The following is a 19,049-nucleotide window of genomic DNA, read 5'->3' on the forward strand; positions in this document are numbered from 1 at the left end:
CTAAACAATCTTAACATTCGAAATGGTGTTATTATTTTCGTTAATCTCACTCCAGTCTTTGGGGTCTGTTTTCAAGTATTGGTACTAAGAGCTGACCCCAATGTGGTTAATGAAGATTCTGTTGAATTGGGCAGCTTCCCAAGCATTAAGACGTCCAATGATACTGTGGATGTGGAAAGTTACTTCTGTTCTCCCTGAATCTAATTATTAAGAATGATTAGGATTTGTTTTGGCCATACTCTGAGGAAAATGGATGGTAGATCAGAAATCATTGCTGGGAGATTCGGACAGGGGTCACATGAAAGTTTTGGGTTGACCCGTGTCATGTGGCTTGACAGGCTTTACTTACAATGTTTGCATATGATAAATTTCCTCCAAGTTTTCATAATATCAGCTCTCAAATACTAAAATCAAGCCTACGACCGGTCCCAACACTTGAACTTCGACCCACGTGAAGATTAGTAGTCATGATTGAACTGGGGACCACGCGTTTCGACCGTATTTCGTTGGTAATGGTACCCAATGACAGCGAATGCCTTATATGTAAATGCAATGTAATCTTCTAAAATGTATTCATCTTTCCCTTTGCATATGTAAATGCAATGTAATCTTCTCCCTCCCCTCCACACTAGAAGTAAAAAAGAGGGGGAAAAGACTGATTTAGAGAAAGGTAAAACAATGTCGCCTTAAAGACTCGACTCTTTCCAGATCTGTGTTTGTTATACGACATTTTTCAAAACAAAGTATTCCTGTTCCCTGTTTGTGTATTCTTAAGTAGACGAAGCAAATGGAAGACACCAAACTTCTTGTTTGCTGTTTCATTGCTTGCATTTTGTTGCTTTGCGTCAATGGAGAAAACCCTTATCGGGTTTTCACCTGGAACGTCACGTACGGTGATGTTTACCCTCTTGGTGTTAGGCAACAGGTACCTTTTTCCCCCCTCTTTTCTGGTTTTTGATCAAGTAAGGTACTTTTTACTTTCTTTGATTTGGCGTTTGGGAAATGCTTGATTTTTGTGAAAATGTGATGCAGGGGATCTTAATAAATGGGCAATTTCCAGGGCCTCACATCGATGCAGTGACAAATGATAACCTCGTTATCAATGTTTATAACTACTTAAATGAATCATTCCTCATTTCTTGGTAAACTTGCTTCCTTTCTTCTCTTTATTTTACTTCAGCATTTGCAGGGAATGAATTAGGTGTGAAACATTGGAAGCTTGACATTTGCCCACTATGCTTCTTACTGTTCCAAGTAAATGCCTTTTTGTTTCCATTGGTTGAAAAAAGGTGCACTAAACTTTTAGCTTCAGGGAGATAATAAAATAATGCCCAATTCTTTCATGAAAATGAGATATTGGGCTATTTTTTATATATTATCCTGTCTATTTAATTGTGCATCGTATTTGAATCTATGTTCATAATTTTTTTCAATGTTTGAATTTGAATTTTTTCCTTGAAAATACAACTTGACTTACCAATGCATCGGATGATAATACCGGGCTACTTGTGTAATTCAGGACTGAGCGTATCCATGATCCTTTTGTCTGGAAGTCCATATTGAAATAGATAGAGTGGGGTCGAAAAAGTGTTGTTACTTCACATGACTCCTAAAATAACTCCAACAATGTGGTCCGAACACGGTTAAATAATTAAAAATCTCACTTTTTCTGATTAATGGCTCTTTAAGGATTTAAAGGAAATATGAGATTAACACTATTTAGTTGAGTACGCTAACTATGTTGTTTCGGATTTTCATTTTTAATTATTCGTGCGTAATAACTATTTTCTATACTTAGATCTCACCCGATTGCCAAAGGCAACTTTAACAACTACCTATTTCATCTATGGATGTTCATACCTAAAATATAAAATTTATCTGCGTAGATTTAAAAGCATGTGCTTGGCCACCATTAGAAAGAGAGAAAGCACTGGCCTGCTGCCATTTAGGCAGGCCAGCATTAAACTACGGGCTTTCGACCTAATTAGTTCTCATTATGGGTTAATATTTTTGGACCCCAACCTACTTTAGTACGTACATGTTTTGTGTCAATGACATAAACAGAAAGAACTTGTAGATGCTGCAATTGATTTGAAATTTGATGTCGTCTCCTGTTTTTGTTTCTTGAGGAATGGAGTGCGGCAGTGGAGGAACTCATGGCAGGATGGAGCGTTAGGCACGAATTGTCCAATTCGACCGGGGAAAAACTTCACTTTTATTCTCCAGGTGAAAGATCAGATTGGTAGCTTTTTTACTTCCCATCACTTTTACTCCATAAGGCTGCTGGAGGATATGGTAGCATAAGAATCTGGAGCCGCCCTAAGATCCCAGTACCTTATCCAGACCCTGCTGGTGATTTCATGGTACTGGCTGGGGACTGGTATAAGAGAAATCACTATGTAAGAAATCTGTATCCGAACGGAGTTACTTGAACCTTATTATTTGGAATATATTGTGTAATTGATTTTTCATTTCTTCAGGTATTGAGACGTTTCTTGGACAGTGGACATAACCTTCCCTTCCCTGATGGGCTTATTATTAATGGTCGAGGGTGGAATGGATACACATTCACGGTTGATTCTGGCAGGACATACAGATTTAGGGTATCAAATGTTGGGATCGCCACTTCAATTAACTTCAGGATCCAGGGTGTTGGAATGGTGATATGCAAAGAAAGCAGTATTTCTGGAAACTTGCTTTTCATTGCTGAATTACATTCAATTTATACATTGTGTGCAGCTGTAGCTAACTGTTTCACTAACAGTTTTGTTAACGGACTGCTAACTAACTAACAACTGACCCATTTAGCTAATGCCACGTGTATAGTACAGTTACAGTCGGTTATAGCTGGCTAAGAGAATATTTGTTTCTGCTGATGACTTGCTTCTGCTGCTTCTGCTGGACTGCCAACATTCTCCCTACCTCTTCTCGCCTTCTTGTTAAAAAGCACAAACGCACACTTTGGACCGGAATTCCTCAAAACCAGCTCGAGCAAGCGGCTTGGTGAATCCATCAGCAGTTTGGTGCATCGCAGGAACATAGCTTACACATAGCTGGCCAGCTGCTACTTTCTCACGAACAAAATGAATGTCCAGGTCCACGTGCTTGGACTGCGCATGGTAGACGGGATTAGCACTCAAAGCCACTGCACTGGTGTTATCGCACCAGACAACCGGTTCACGATCCTGCTGGATTCCGAGATCAGTTAGGAGCGCACTTATCCATGCTATATCGGCTGCTGCGTCCGCTACACTTTTATATTCAGCTTCCATAGTGGATCGGGAAACTTTCCTTTGTTTCTTGGAGCACCAGGTAACCAAACATTTACCTAGGAAAACTCCATACCCGGTTATTGACCTTCGATCATCGATGCTGGCTCCCCAGTCCGCATCAGCGAAGGCAACCACATTCAATCTGCTGTCAACAGGTGAAAATAACAAGCCAAAGTTCAGTGTTGCACCTAGGTACCGAAGTATCCTTTTTACTGCAACATAATGTGCTTCTCGTGGAGCTTGCATAAATTGGGCAACTTGAGCCACACTAAACGATATGTCTGGTAGTGTATGACATACATATAACAGTGATCCCACTATACTTCTATAGTCACTAGCATTGCTTAGAAGCTCACCTGCTTCATGAGAAAGTTTGGGCGACACCACCATAGGTGTGGCACATCCAGTAGCTGTCGACATCCCTGTTTTTTCCAATAGTTCAAGCACATACTTCTTCTGGCTCAAGAAGAGTGAACCATTGTTACGTTTGACTTCAATGCCCAGGAAGAAGCTCAATTCACCCAGGTCCTTAAGTGAAAAACGTTCTTGTAGCATGGTTACGGCTTCTTGAATTAAGTTAGACGACTGACCAGTGACAACTATGTCGTCTACGTATACCAATATATAAACTTGTCCTTCATGAGAATTCTTTACAAACAACGATGGATCAGCTCGAGAAGCAGTGAACCCCATTTGTAAAAGGTTATCTTTGAGTTTCTTATGCCAGTTGCGAGGAGCTTGTCGAAGACCGTATAGTGCCTTATGAAGTTTGCAAACGAGAGGCTTAACATCCTCGTCAAATTGCTCAAAACCAGGAGGTTAACGCATATAAACATCCTCACTGAGATCTCCATTAAGAAACGCGTTGTTTACATCAACGTGTCGAACCTCCCATCCTCTGGAAACAACAACTGCAAGGACCGTATTGAACGTTGAGAAACGAACTACTGGGTTGAATGTGTCTCGAAAATCATACCCAAGAGTCTGAGAGAACCCCTTAGCAACTAGTCGAGCCTTATATCGAAGAACAGTTCCATCTAGATTTTGTTTGATGCGAAAGATCCATTTGCATCCGACTGCAGTTCTTCCTTCTGGTAGTGTAACGAGTGACCAAGTACCATTTTTAAGTAATGCATTATACTCTTCATGTACAGCCACAGTCCAATGAGGGGATCGAAGTGCTGCTGTTATCGTGGTCGGGATATCATCATCCTCAGCAGCCAAGAAAACTTTGGGTTTGAAGACACCATACCTACTACGCGTCATCATAGGATGAATTTGTGATGAAGGTCCAACATCACTTGAATTTGCAGCATCATTGGAATTGGCGCCAGCAGTGGCAAGCTCACCAGTGTTGGTGCCATAGTTTAATGCAGACTCAGCGCCAACAGTATCGGGAACACCATCTGTGTGTTCATGAACACTATGATCATGATCAGTGGGAGCAGTCATACCATTGGATTCAGTGGATTCAACATTTCCCGATGCAAAGTTGTTTGAAGTGCCTTCAGACTCGCTGTTCACAGTAGCTTGTATTGCACTGCTTGGGTTATCACGTGTGTTTGAAGGCCTTGTACTCCTTAAGCCTGCAACAACTCGAAGAGGCTGGGATGACCAAGTGCCTGAGTTTGTAGGTACACAGGAGTTGTATTTTTCTCGGTCTGCAAAAGGAAATACAAATTCATTAAACACAACGTGTCTAGAAACATAAACTCTTCCATCAAACGCCAAGCACTGAAATCCTTTTTGTCGGGGGCTGATTCCCAGGTAGACGCAGGATTGAGATCTGAAGGAGAGTTTGTTCTTTTGAAATGGTCTGAGATGAGGAAAGCATTGACAACCGAAGACTCTCATCATGGAGTAGTCTGGTTTCTTTTTATATAGCTTCTCAAAGGGAGATATCCCATGTAGAACTTTAGTAGGGAGCCTATTTATCAAGTGAACTGTTGAAATAACAGCATAGGACCATTATTTTACTGGTAGTGATGCTTGGGCTAGCAAGACAAGTGCTAGCTCTATGACATGTCGATGCTTTCTTTCAACGACCCCGTTTTGCTCGGAGGTGTGTGGGCATGTCAAGCGATGTGAGATTCCTTCACTCGCCAATACACGTGATAGAGATCGAAATTCACCTTCCCAATCAGTTTGTAGGGCTTTAATTGAAGTACCAAACTGATTTGCTACAATCTTTTGAAACATTCGAAATGCCAACACTGCTTCATCCTTACTTTTTAACAAATAAATCCAAGTGTGCCTTGTGAACGCATCTACAAATGAAACATAAAAGTGAAATCTATTTGATTGCTCATGAAGGGGTCCCCATAAATCTGAGTATACAAGATCAAAGAGATCATTGACTGAAATATTTGAATCAACAAAGGGTAGCCTATGGCTTTTTCCCATATGACAGGCTACACAAAGCTTATTTACATTAGAATGCACCTTGATACCTATTTCATTAGCTAGTTTAACTAATGTGTCAACTGCTGGGTGACCAAGGTGTCACGGACTTAGCCTAGTTGGTTCGGTTGCTAATCCGTGTGGCACTCGAAAGGGACGCTTCCCAACCAAGTCAGCCTTAATCTCGTAGATCTGATCAAGCATAAACAAACATCGCGTTAGATCTTTATAGCCGCATGGTCCTTCGACCAATAATCCGAGCCCGTGGGGCATAGCGGATGCACACCTCAACCCCCGGACTTCTCCGAGAGAAAAATGTTTTATTAATAAAAGAAATATCGGGTTACAGAAGACTCACCCACACCACCGATTAGGCCGTAGGGGCGGCCCTCGATGGTGTTCACAAGATACGTACCTTTACCTGTGGATCAGCCCAAACTCTGCCGGCTGTCCACCCCCTACATATATGCGAAAACAAAATAACAGAAATGCTACCTATAGACGTTGAAATGCTCGAACAGGGGACAGTAAGTCATACCCCTACTCCCTACCTAAAACATTAAAATGCTTGAAAAGAGGACAAGCTTATTCTACCCTGCCACTAGGCCCTATACATGGTTGGCCTTGGCGTACCTACCCGGTTGTGGCCCCATAAAAGGGACGGTCACGACAATCTCCCCCACCTAATTTGTCGACGTCCTCGTCGACTGCTTGGCCTGAAACTCTTCAATCTGTTGCTTAAATGCCCTGAGATCATACTCTCTTTCCCAAGTGTTCTCTTCCTGATCAAAGCCTCCCCACTTGACTAGATACTCCCGTCTTTGCTTTCCACCCACCTTAACAATTCTCCCTGCTAGAATCTCGTCAACATGACGCTGTGAGGGTGGTTGTGTGCCGATTGACTCCCTGGCAGACATACTCTGATTATCGATATTGGGATCAGTGTGAAACGGCTTCAAATTGCTCACATGGAAGACAGGGTGAACTCTCATCCAAGTAGGAGGGTCAACTTTGTACGAAGCATTCCCCACCTTTGCTATTATTGAGACTGGACCCTCGTACTTACGCACCAAGCGACTATCCCTCTGGCGTAAAAATCTAAGTTGTTCTGGCATCAACTTGACTAGCACCAAATCTCCAACCTGAAAGTGTAGGTCTCGCCTGTTACGATCTGCGCATTTTTTCATACGTTTCGTTACTTTCTCTAAGTAAGCCTTGGCAATCTCCATATTCTGCTTCCACTCCCCCACAAAATTTGAGGCACGAGGGCATCTACCTTGAGAGGTCTCATCCACAGTGTGAGGAAGTCTTGGCTACTGACCTGTCACCAGTTCAAAAGGGCTTTTATTAGTAGACGAACTCTTTTGTGAATTAAAACATAATTGCACCACATCCAATAATGGAGGCCAGTTCTTCTGATTGGCCTGAATAAAGTGCCTCAGGTACTCCTCCAAGAGTCCATTAAATCGCTCAGTCTGACCATCTGTTTGAGGGTGGTAACTCGACGAAAAGTTGAGTTGTGTCCCTAATAACTGGAACAATCCTTTCCAAAATTTCCCAATAAATCTTCCATCTCGGTCACTGACTATGCTCTGAGGAATGCCCCAATATTTCACCACATGTTTGAACACCAACTTAGCAGTCTCTTCCGCCGAACAATACTTTGATGCTGGTATAAAAGTGGCGTACTTCGAGAACCTGTCCACTACCACCAAAATTGATCCAAGATCTCCTACTCGAGGCAAGCGTGATATAAAATCCAAGGAGATACTCTCCCAAGGTCGGGCGGGTACGGGTAGTGGCTCGAGCAACCCAGCAGTCCTCTGTCGATCTACCTTATCTTGTTGACAGATAAGACATGTCTTGGTGTAATCCATCACATCTTGGCGCATTTGAGGCCAATAATACCCTTGTCCCAACAAAGCAACAGTACGCCTCCAACCCGGATGCCCGGTCCATGGGGTATCATGACATTCCTTCAACAGCTTCTGTCGTAGATTTCCAGCTCGAGGAACAAACATTCGTGGCCCCTTTGTCATCAATAAGCCATTTTCTATCCAAAAACATTTCGAAACACCCTTTTTAACCATCTCCATAAGGGCCTCCACTTGCGGATCTTGCTTGGAAAAGTTCACAAGGAGCTGACGAATTTCATTGGACACTCTACTAGCGGATATAGGGGCCACACATCGGAGTGTTGCCAAATCTGCCCTGCGACTCAAAGCATCAGCAACCTGATTCTTTTTCCCCGCCTTATGCTCAAAGTTGAAGTCAAACTCGGCCAGAAACTCTTGCCATCTAGCTTGCTTTGCTGTTAGTTTCGGTTGTGTAAGGAAGTGGCTAACTGCTGTATTATCGGTCTTTACCACAAATTTGGAACCCAACAAATAATGCCTCCAAATCCTCAAGCAATGAATTACTGCGAGAAGTTCTTTCTCTGGAGCCGTATATCTCACTTCAGTTTCATTTAGCTTCCTACTCTCAAACGCCACGGGATGTTTGTCTTGTAAGAGTACGCCTCCAATTGCATAGTCGGATGCGTCTGTCTCTACTACTAGAGGTTTTTCCAGGTCTGGCAAGGTAAGCACTGGTTCACTGATTACAACCTTCTTTAAATCGTCAAAGGCCTCTTGGCAGTCCTTGGACCAAACCCACTCGCAGCCTTTCTTCAGCAAATCGGTGAGTAACTTTACTCTACGAGAATAACCTTCTACGAATCGTCTATAATAATTGGCCAAACCAAGGAAAGATCTAAGCTCACTAACATTTTGTGGGGTCGGCCACTCCTGGATAGCCTTCACCTTCTCTTTATCCATACGAATGCGCCCTCGTTCAATGATGTGGCCCAAAAATTGGACTTGCGTTTGGGCGAAAGCACATTTCTCCTTCTTCACAAACAACCGATTTTCCCGTAATCTCGTCAGCACCAACCGAAGATGCTCCAAGTGCTCTTCTATCGAATTGCTAAAAATCATTATATCGTCCAAGTAGATGACTACGAATTTATCGAGATAGTCATGGAACACCTGGTTCATTAAAGTGCAGAAAGTAGCGGGAGCATTGGTTAGTCCAAAAGGCATAACGAGAAATTCAAATGCTCCATACCGAGTTACACATGTCGTCTTTGGCTCATCCCCTTCGGCCACTCTCACTTGATGGTATCCCGACCTGAGATCCAACTTCGTGAAATACTTATCATTACTCAGCTGGTCGAACAAATCGGCAATCAACGGAATGGGATATTTATTCCTGACAGTCACTTTGTTTAATGCTCTATAATCAACACATAATCTCAAACTCCCATCATGTTTTCTCTGGAATAACACAGGTGCCCCGAAAGGTGACTTCGAGGGTCGAATAAATCTTGCTTGGAGCAACTCATCCAACTGTTTCCTCAACTCTGCCAACTCCGGAGAACTCATCCGATATGGGCATTTCGCAGGAGGTTTTACTCCCGGAATTAATTCAATCTCATGGTCCACCAACCATCTAGGGGGCAACTCTTTCGGCAATTCACCCGGCATTACATCCTCAAAGTCTCTCAGCACTTCTTGAACATTCCTGGGCACCATGACAAGATTGTCATCCTCTTTGGAAATTGGAAAGACTAAGAAGGAGGGCTCCCCCTTTTTCACCCCTCTCTTAAATTGGATAGCGGACAATATCTTCTTCCCAGGACGAGGGAGAATCGTAGCTGGTACCACACATGGCTGCTCCCCCATAAACATTAAACAACTTGATGCCGGAACAGGAATCACCTGGGATGCCATCATAAAATCGAGCCCTAATACCACGTCAAAATCATCCATATGGGAAACAGTGAAATCTACACTTCCTTCCCAAGACCCAAGCTTGATACTGACCCTCTTCACACCTCCACATATCATTGAAGCGGCATAGTTAACTGCTTTCATTTGTCCCACCTCCTTGGTGACAATCAACTTACATCTCTCCGCTTCCTCAGGAGAGATAAACGTATCTGTGGCCCCTGTGTCGACTAGAGCTTTAGAGGTTTTCCCATTTACTGAGATGTCCACATACATCAATCCCCTCTCTGGTTCTTTCCTCAAGTTACTCAACTGAGACTGTAATGCAGTTATGAATCGGATGGAGCCCATTCTAGCCAGCTCAGGCTCAGTATCTCCCATCGGAGCGTTCACTCTTTCTCCGTCCTTTGTTGTTGCAACCATGGCATTAAAAGCACTTCGTTGTGGACACTCTGCAACCCGATGAGGTCCATTGCAAAGAAAACACCTTAACGAGGGTCTATTCCCTCCATTGCTCGATCCAGAACCAGTAGGGACTTTATTTTGAGCTGGGTCCCTTCCAGGGACTCTTCTATTTGCTCCCCAACTCGATGTCTTCTCCCCTCGAGCCAACTTGTTCCCACTAACCTGTTGGGTGTTATCTCCACTCACAGAAGGCGTCTTGCGCTTTCCAGGATGATCGTTATAATCATTAAGGCACTCGGCAGCAGCTATCGCTACTGTCAAATCTTGAACCTTCTGTCTCTGCAACTCGAGTCTAGCCCATGGCTTGAGCCCTTCAAGAAAATGAAACAACTTATCTCTTTCTGACATATCCTTTATATCCAACATCAAGGTTGAGAACTCTCTCACATACTCCCGTATAGTCCCAGTGTGGGATAATTCCCTTAGCTTCTTACGAGCGTTGTAATCAACATTCTCGGGGAGGAAGGAGGTCTTCAACTCCTTCTTTAACGCATCCCAAGTCGTAATGGAGCACACTCCATCTTTGAACTTGGACCGCCACCATAACTTGGCGTCCCCACCTAGATACATCGAAGCCATTGCCACCTTATCTTCCTCAGACTCCGTGCGCATAGCTCGAAAATACTGCTCTATGTCAAATAAGAAATTCTCAAGCTCTTTAGCATCCCTCGCTCCATCAAAGCGTTGAGGATAAGGGATCTTGGCTCGTATGCCCACTCTTTCAATAGGGTTTACGGTCAAACTAGCTACCGCTGCCTGAAGCACACTAACTTGAGCCTTCAGCTCATCATACCCAAGTTGTATCACGCCTATGGCATCTCTTGCCTCATTGCCCAAATCAGTCACTGTCTCGAGCAAATCTTCTTGGGTCTCCTCTACTCTCCTCATACGATCACCAGATATCATATGAGCTCTAAGGGCAGCTAGTGCGGCTTCGATCTCTTCTAGCTTCCTTCGATCAACCGAACCAGTCTCTTGCACAACTGGCTCGGTAGCTTTCTGCTCTACACCTCTGTGAGAGCTTGTCGATCCGCCATTTCGTGTGCGAACCATTCTTGGTGCAACCGGCTCAGTAACTTCCTGCTCTACACCTCTGTGAGAGCTTGTTGCTCCGCCATTTCGTGTGCGAACCATTCTTTGTAACTCGCTGGCACCTCTATGCCTGCAACACAAATAAGCACAATCGTGCCTAAATTAGGAAGGAAAAGAGCACCGCTGTGCTGAATCCATAGCACCTCTGTGCTAAAATTAACGATTGAGCACCTCTGTGCTTCAATCGAGAGCTGACACCTCTGTGTAGCCAAAAGTGATTGAGCACCTCTGTGCTTCAATCGAGAACTGACACCTCTGTGCAGTTAAAAAAAATGACTGAGTACCTCTGTGCTTCAGCCGGGAGCTGACACCTCTGTGTAGCTAAGATGATTGAGCACCTCTGTGCTTCAATCGAGGACTGACACCTCTGTGCAGCCAACTATGACTGAGCACCTCTGTGCTTCAATCTAAATTCTGGCACCTCTGTGCATTGGAATGATTGAGCACCTCTGTGCTACAATCTAAAATCAAGCACCTCCGTGCTTTTACAAATGACCGAGCATCTCCGTGCTGCGGCCTGAGGCGAAGCACCTCTGTGCTAGGTTTAGCACTTGTGCACAGCTGTGCCACAAGCAGGTAACAAGCACTATCATGCTTTACTCAACAAAATGAGCAACTCCGTGCTTTTAGTAAATGAACACGCACCTCTGTGCTCTGATACCAAGTGTCACGGACTTAGCCTAGTTGGTTCGGTTGCTAATCCGTGTGGCACTCGAAAGGGACGCTTTCCAACCAAGTCAGCCTTAATCTCGTAGATCTGATCAAGCATAAACAAACATCGCGTTAGATCTTTATAGCCACATGGTCCTTCGACCAATAATCCGAGCCCGTGGGGCATAGCGGATGCACACCTCAACCCCCGGACTTCTCCGAGAGAAAAATGTTTTATTAATAAAAGAAATATCGGGTTACAGAAGACTCACCCACATCACCGATTAGGCCGTAGGGGCGGCCCTCGATGGTGTTCACAAGATACGTACCTTTACCTGTGGATCAGCCCAAACTCTGCCGGCTGTCCACCCCCTACATATATGCGAAAACAAAATAACAGAAATGCTACCTATAGACGTTGAAATGCTCGAACAGGGGACAGTAAGTCATACCCCTACTCCCTACCTAAAACATTAAAATGCTTGAAAAGAGGACAAGCTTATTCTACCCTGCCACTAGGCCCTATACATGGTTGGCCTTGGCGTACCTACCCAGTTGTGGCCCCATAAAAGGGACGGTCACGACAAGCGCCTATGCCAGAGGTCTTCTGTCGAGTGGGAAGTTGAGCAGCTATTAACTTCTGCGAGATTAACTCCTAACGAACTGCTGTCCATAGTGAACGAGTATTAAGTTCTTAGTTATTTGTGGAACATGCAGCAAATCCTTGAGAAACAACATGCGCGAAGTGGTATTTATATGAGAGTGACCAACCAGGTTAACATCGAGTGACATGCCATTTCCAACAAGAAGCTTACCTGGACCAAGAAATTCTGTTGAACTCAAGACATTATTAGAGTCTGCGGTCACATGGTGTGTGGCACCAGTGTCTACCACCCAGCGATCTGAGGACATGGATGAGGTATTTGCTTGTGGTTGAACGGCTAAAGATGAGGCAGACTTACGTTTGGCGCAACATTCACATCCAGTATCAGAGGGTGAATTGTATGTTGAAGAAGCTGGTCGACGGTCTGACTGATTGGATCCACGAGTTGATGCAGTTACACATGAAAAATCCTCATCAAATCTGTGCCAACACCGGTCTACAAGGTGGCCTATTTTTCCACAGAGTTGACATTGCATTTTTGATTTACCACGGCCTCTACCACCTGTTTGAGCTCCAGACCTTGAATCATAACCTGAGTTAGAACTTACTGAGTTGCGAATTTCCCCTTGAGCAACATTTACATTCATTGGTAAGGTTTCCAATTGATCTTCAAAACTGGCGAGTTGTGTTTCTGCATCAAGAAGCATGGTGTAGATGTTATCCAAGGATAAAGACTCTCTCATTGAGGTTATAACAGCCATGAAGGGTTGGTATTCCCGTGGAAGGCCTTTGAGAATGCTTGCAATATGCTCGACTTGAGGTATTGCACTGCCGCAAGAGGCTAAGGCATCACAAACCTTCTTCACCCGAGTAAGGTATGTACGCATAGAGTCACCTCCTTTCTTTAGAGACTGAAGTTTATAGTGAAGACTCATCACTGCCGTAGTGGAGCGATTGGCGAAAAACTGAAGAACAGTGTTCCATACGGCTGTCGCAGTTTCAGCTCCAACAAACTGAGGAAGAAGATTATTGCTAATCGTTGATAGTAACCAGGAGGCGATAGCACTATCCTGTGCTATAAACTCTTCATAGGCTTCATTGACTCGTGTTATGCCATCATCATCGACAGTCGTTTCAGGTGGAGTTGCCACAGCACCGGTGAGGAATCTTTCTAAACGATGGCTCCGAATTGTAAGCAGAATCTGTTGTTTCCAAAGCAGAAAGTTCATCTCATCAAGAATGATATTTACTTTCTTGTGAGTGAACGACTTTGCATTGGCAGGAAACTCCATTGAAGGAAAACTTTAAGCAGCGTGGAGGAAGATCCCAAGATCTTTGGCGAGAGATACCATGTTGGAATGGTGATATGCAAAGAAAGCAGTATTTCTGGAAACTTGCTTTTCATTGCTGAATTACATTCAATTTATACATTGTGTGCAGCTGTAGCTAACTGATTCACTAACAGTTTTGTTAACAGACTGCTAACTAACTAACAACTGACCCATTTAGCTAATGCCACTTGTATAGTACAGTTACAGTCGGTTATAGCTGGCTAAGAGAAGATTTGTTTCTGCTGATGACTTGCTTCTGCTGGACTGCCAACACAGGGGCACATGCTGAAGCTCATAGAAGTAGAAGGATCACATACAATTCAGAATATCTACAGCTCTTTCGATATCCATCTCGGACAGTCATGTTCTTTCTTGGTCACTGCTGATCAGGTGCCACAGGATTACTATTTTGTGGTCTCATCCCGCTTCACTCGTCGCATTCTCACAACAACGGCCATTCTTCACTACAGCAATTACTAAAAGGGAGTTTCTGGTCCAGTTCCTGGGGCTCTCACGATTCAAATTACTCCGTCGGTCATGCAGGCGAGATCCATATGGTAATTTATTAATTATGACCTTTCTTGAATCTGTAATATAATCTATAAACATTTAGCTGATAAGTTTTTTTTCCTTATACCAGACGGAACCTAACAGCGAGTGGACCTAGACCTAATCCGCAAGGCTCTTACCACTATAGAATGATCACCCCAAGCCGCACCATCTTGCTCGCAAATTCTGCTCCTTATATTAATGGAAAGCAGAGGTATGCTGTCAATGGCGTCTCGCATGATCCAGCAGATACTCCATTAAAACTAGCAGATTACTTCAATATTCCAGGAGTCTTCAATCTCGGAAGGATTCCTACCTGGCCTAATTCAGGAAATAATGCCTACTTTCAGACTTCTGTCATGGCAGCCAACCTCCGAGAATATGTCGAAATAGTATTTCAAAACTGGGAGGACACCGTGCAGTCATGGCATATCGATGGTTATTCCTTCTTTGTTGTAGGGTAAAGTTTATTTTAATACTTGTTCTCTGGGTTCATGTTTCTATGTATGATCAAATTTGTTAAAAAAATGTTGGATGAAACAGGATGGAAGGAGGCTAATGGACGCCTGCCAGTAGAAAATGCTACAATTTGTGAGACACGGTATCCCGCTGCACTACTCAGGTATGCAAATGCGATATACGGATTGTTGTGTTTCCATGGAAGTGTTAGCTTGAAACACGGTTAATGCATTTGCAGGTGTATCCGAGGTCGTGGACCGCCATCTACGTGGCTCTGGACAACGTGGGGATGTGGAATATAAGGTCAGAGAACTGGGGCAGACAATATCTAGGGCAGCAGTTTTATCTCAGGGTATAATCGCCTGCAAATTCATGGAGAGACGAATTGCCCATCCCACGGAACGCTCTCCTCTGTGGCCGGGCCAGAGGGCGCCATACCAGGCCTTTTTAATTTATGTAAACATCACAATGACATGAAGGGGTGGTATGGGCTATGATGAACAAAATTGAAGTTATTGTCTGCGGGAGCTCAACTTGATTTTTTGAGCCAATTCTTTGTTCGCTTTCAACATTTTCTTGTTTCTATGAGGTCATTAACCACGTGTAAACCTCATCCTTTTTTCATTTCAGATTGCCCCGTCCATTCTTTTCCCGGAAAACATCAGAATTGTATAATATTCTTCCATGTTTTTCTTTTCCTTTTTGATTATATGAATATTCTTCCAATTATAGGCTCTCCATTCCTGTTTTGCTACTAAAATTTGTTCCAAGCAGATGATTAGTAGTTTTTTTAACAATTACAATCTGATGTCATTTAATAAAAGTAATGGAAATAATCAAAATTATTATGCATTCTAAGAGAAAATTAGGGATAACAGTCATAAAAAGCCCAACGATAAAACAAAAATGTAAAAGCCAAAGATACAAAGAAAAATAAAATCTTATATTGAAAAACAAGTCCAACATCAAAAGAACTCGTTAACCTTTATAAAATTATTTCTCTATCAAATGGGACTCTTCACAAAGTGATAAACTAAGGGTGAACGACCCAAACAATTTGACAAACTATTTTATTACACAACTTTGATTATATCGACAAATTAGTTTTTTCCAAAGAGGGGCCCGATAATGCGTGATTATCGACAAACTAACAAAAATAAATATCGTGAGAATCTTTGTGCGAGCACCAACATGAACATAGAAGTATGCGGAAAACGTATCAAAAATCATAAGGAACGTGCCACAAAAATGAAGAAAAAACATGTTACAAGAGCGGAGAAAATTATGTCAGTACAAAGATTCTTATTTTTAAAAAAATCAAGAAAAAAAATAAAGAACATAGTATGAAAAAGAACAAAAAAAAATAACAATCATTAATAGTCAATAACTAATATTAAAATTAATGTCATCGGTAGCTAACAAAAAATCAAAGGAAAAAAAAAAGAAAAATATTGAGGGAACTTATTACTAACTTTCGGAAAAAAGAAAAAAAATAAAAAACGAAATATGACAGCAAGGTGACATCAATATTTCAGGATATGAACTTATTGTGTCTTTCTCAAATAAAAAAGAAAAAACTAAATGTTAGATATGCATTTAAGCCTACATATATTTATAAATTAATATTTATATTTTCTAATTTTGAAAATGTAACATAAATTCATATTATAAAAATTATTTTATTAAATTTATTGATTTGAATCATTAGGTTTGAACTTTTAAATATAAAGAAGTATGAGATATTAAATTTCAAAAAAGCAAAAATAAGAGACCTAAATGTTGAATATACTCGAAGTATAGAGGGTTAGAATATATATAGTGGAGTAATTATTTGTTCAAAAACTAGTTTTTATTAACATAATTCCTACTTCAATCCAACGGCACCGGACATCTAACCCTCCGTCTATCCAACTATCTAGCAGTGCAAGGGAATTTGGTCCCCATAAAGTCATTTTCCCCTTAACAGAAACCCAAGTTTACTCTCAATCCCCAGACCATTGCCTTCCAAGAAGAAGATTGGAACGGCAAATGTCCAGATCATCATCGGCGTCCATGATGACGCGGTTTCCATCTACCAATCCAGAGGACTACAAGCACAGCCCTGTCCATTACGCGGTCGTTTTGGGAGATGATTTTACTTTGACTCGTCTGGTTTCCACTCTTCCAAAGCTAGCTGATCCTGCTCTCGCATCCTTCGAACAGCTTTCAAAGTAAGTACATTTCCGTTTTAGAATAGGGATCCGATCTTCTTCTTCTTTTTTTGACCTGAGTGATTTTCGGGTAAGGTGGATCTTAGTAGTTTTTTTTATTATTATTGGTTTAGCATTTTGGCTAAACATGACGAATATTTGTTTGGCGTGGGGCAGCTTGCAATTCCGGTCGACCCAACAATAAGGGGCTGATAACCTTCACAAAATTTGTTGAATAATCAACTGATCTACACTCCGCTCTCAAGTCCTGGACCTTTTTCCCAGGGCCCGAAATCAGGTAATAACCGTAATCCATCATTTCTGTCAATGTCTTCATCGTGGTCGTCGACAGCATGGTTAAGGCGAAGCAATAGTCAATCGGTGTCGGTGAGCAAACATTAGCAACAGCAAAGTGGTTCTTCTTCAACGGCACAACTTGCACATCCTTTTGTTACTCCTAGTGGTTATACGTGGACTACTGTTGATGACAAGTATAGTCTATTGAAGAAATCAAAGTGAGATGTAATGATACATTTGGTAAAATTATCGTCTGTCCAGATATTTGGCATCCGCTTTGGACGGGATTTGTTCAGAACTTTTGTTATAATTCTAACCTTTGATCTGCCATATTTTTAATGATCATCTTTGTAATAATGAGCATATCTAATGTATAATAAGAGCATGCATTGAAAATGATTTCACAAGCAATTTTAGTTTCGCTTGGATGATAAAGAAATAAATCAGATTGTGATGTTTATTTATCTTCAAGGAATCCAACTGAACCCTTTCTCTTTACTAATTCTGATCCAAGTTTAACCTTTCCCCTGTCAATAAACCTTTAAGTAACAAGGAACTATTTTAAAGTAAAAATACAAAATTCCAATATCAAAATAACATCATCATCCTAAAAATATAATATATTATGATTATTAGATGTTTTGATTAATGACGTAACTAAGAAAATATCTTAATAAATATATAAAAGGGAGGTCAAATAGAGATTGGAATTTCTAGTCAGGAAAAATGGGCTGGAGACAAAATTTAATTTTTTCCCCTCTTTTTCCCATGAAAAAAAAGCACCGTCCCAATACTTCATTGCCTATATACTCTTTTTAAATGCAATTCTTAGGTAAAATAATGAAAATAAAACAAGGCTTCAAATAATTTATAAAAGGGGCTACAAATGTTAATATTTAAATATCACCTCTCAAAGATAATTGCATGAATAAAAAAAAAGAATTAACATCAAATATTTTAAACATCAACGTGCATTATTTGTAATAATTTTAAAAAGGAAACAGGAATGAAGATGCTACAAGGAGTTTGCTTCGGATGATGGGAACAAGTGAGTTGGCAAGTCCTTTAAAAAAAATAAAGGAGACAAGGCCATCCCCTAGTGGTCCTTTTTCTCTTACGTTTTTAAAGGTTCTTGAGCAGAGAAATCCCATTATTGTTCATCTGCTGCTGTTATCAATTTGTTCTGGGGCACAGCAGCCATTGTTAATCATCAACAGCACCAGGTGCGTTCTAATCTCCTTCATACTCTCTCTGTTTTACTTTTTGCTTTGTATCATTTATGCTACGCATAACAAGTACTCTGGCTAAATCTCATTTCTTCTACATCATAGATCCTTCTTAGCTTCCATAGGGAGGATACATAGTCTCCTAACCTACCTCTGCAATTGCTTTTTTTTTATCCTATTTATATACTCTTCTTAAGCACTTATTATTATTTCGTATCAAAGCATGATAACATGTATGAAAAGGATTTGGTGAAACTTTTGAAATCACGATTTCATGGTACTCCAACAAAGGATCTATGTTTCAATTTGGCATTTTCTTGTGCTTTGATGGAATTAAAACAAGGTTATGATCATTGGGTATTGGTTTCACAAATTTGTTTTTGCTATGACTTCAAAGGATAACAAGGATCTATGGCGAGTGAGGCACCAAGCTGGGCTGATCAATGGGGTGCTGGAGGAATTGGTGCCATGGAAAATGAGGACGACACAGCTAAGAAAGAGAACGAAACCAAGAAGCCCAAAGGGAAAGGTGGCTTTAAAACAGCGGCTTTGAAGGGAGCCAACAACTTCAAGCTTGGGGTTTCCAAGGGCATAACATGGGTAAAGAGTAAATGCCAGGAAAGGAGTTCCCCCAAATGAAACTTCAAAAAAATCCACTAGAACAGATATGTAATTGCCAAGGCTTTGAATTTTGATGTATTCCTCAAATTCATTTGAGGGACTTGTATTCTCCAATTTAATGGCAAC

At 41.7% G+C, this 19,049-nt stretch overlaps 1 long non-coding RNA gene and 1 pseudogene across 1 annotated transcript; one reads left to right on the top strand and one right to left on the bottom strand.

The window, feature by feature from the left end:
• Positions 1-603: 603 nt before the first annotated feature.
• On the bottom strand, positions 604-18,461 carry LOC120137023. The gene is made up of 3 exons (XR_005517401.1): positions 18,323-18,461; positions 9,308-9,311; positions 604-628 (listed from the first exon to the last, which is right to left on the bottom strand). It is a non-coding gene; the product is annotated as an uncharacterized LOC120137023 (long non-coding RNA).
• LOC120137021 lies at positions 1,077-15,046 on the top strand (annotated as a pseudogene).
• Positions 18,462-19,049: the final 588 nt, after the last annotated feature.

Source organism: Hibiscus syriacus, unplaced genomic scaffold, assembly GCF_006381635.1.
Source record: "Hibiscus syriacus cultivar Baekdansim isolate YM2019G1 unplaced genomic scaffold, ASM638163v2 tig00110647_pilon, whole genome shotgun sequence".
Lineage (NCBI taxonomy): Eukaryota > Viridiplantae > Streptophyta > Magnoliopsida > Malvales > Malvaceae > Hibiscus > Hibiscus syriacus.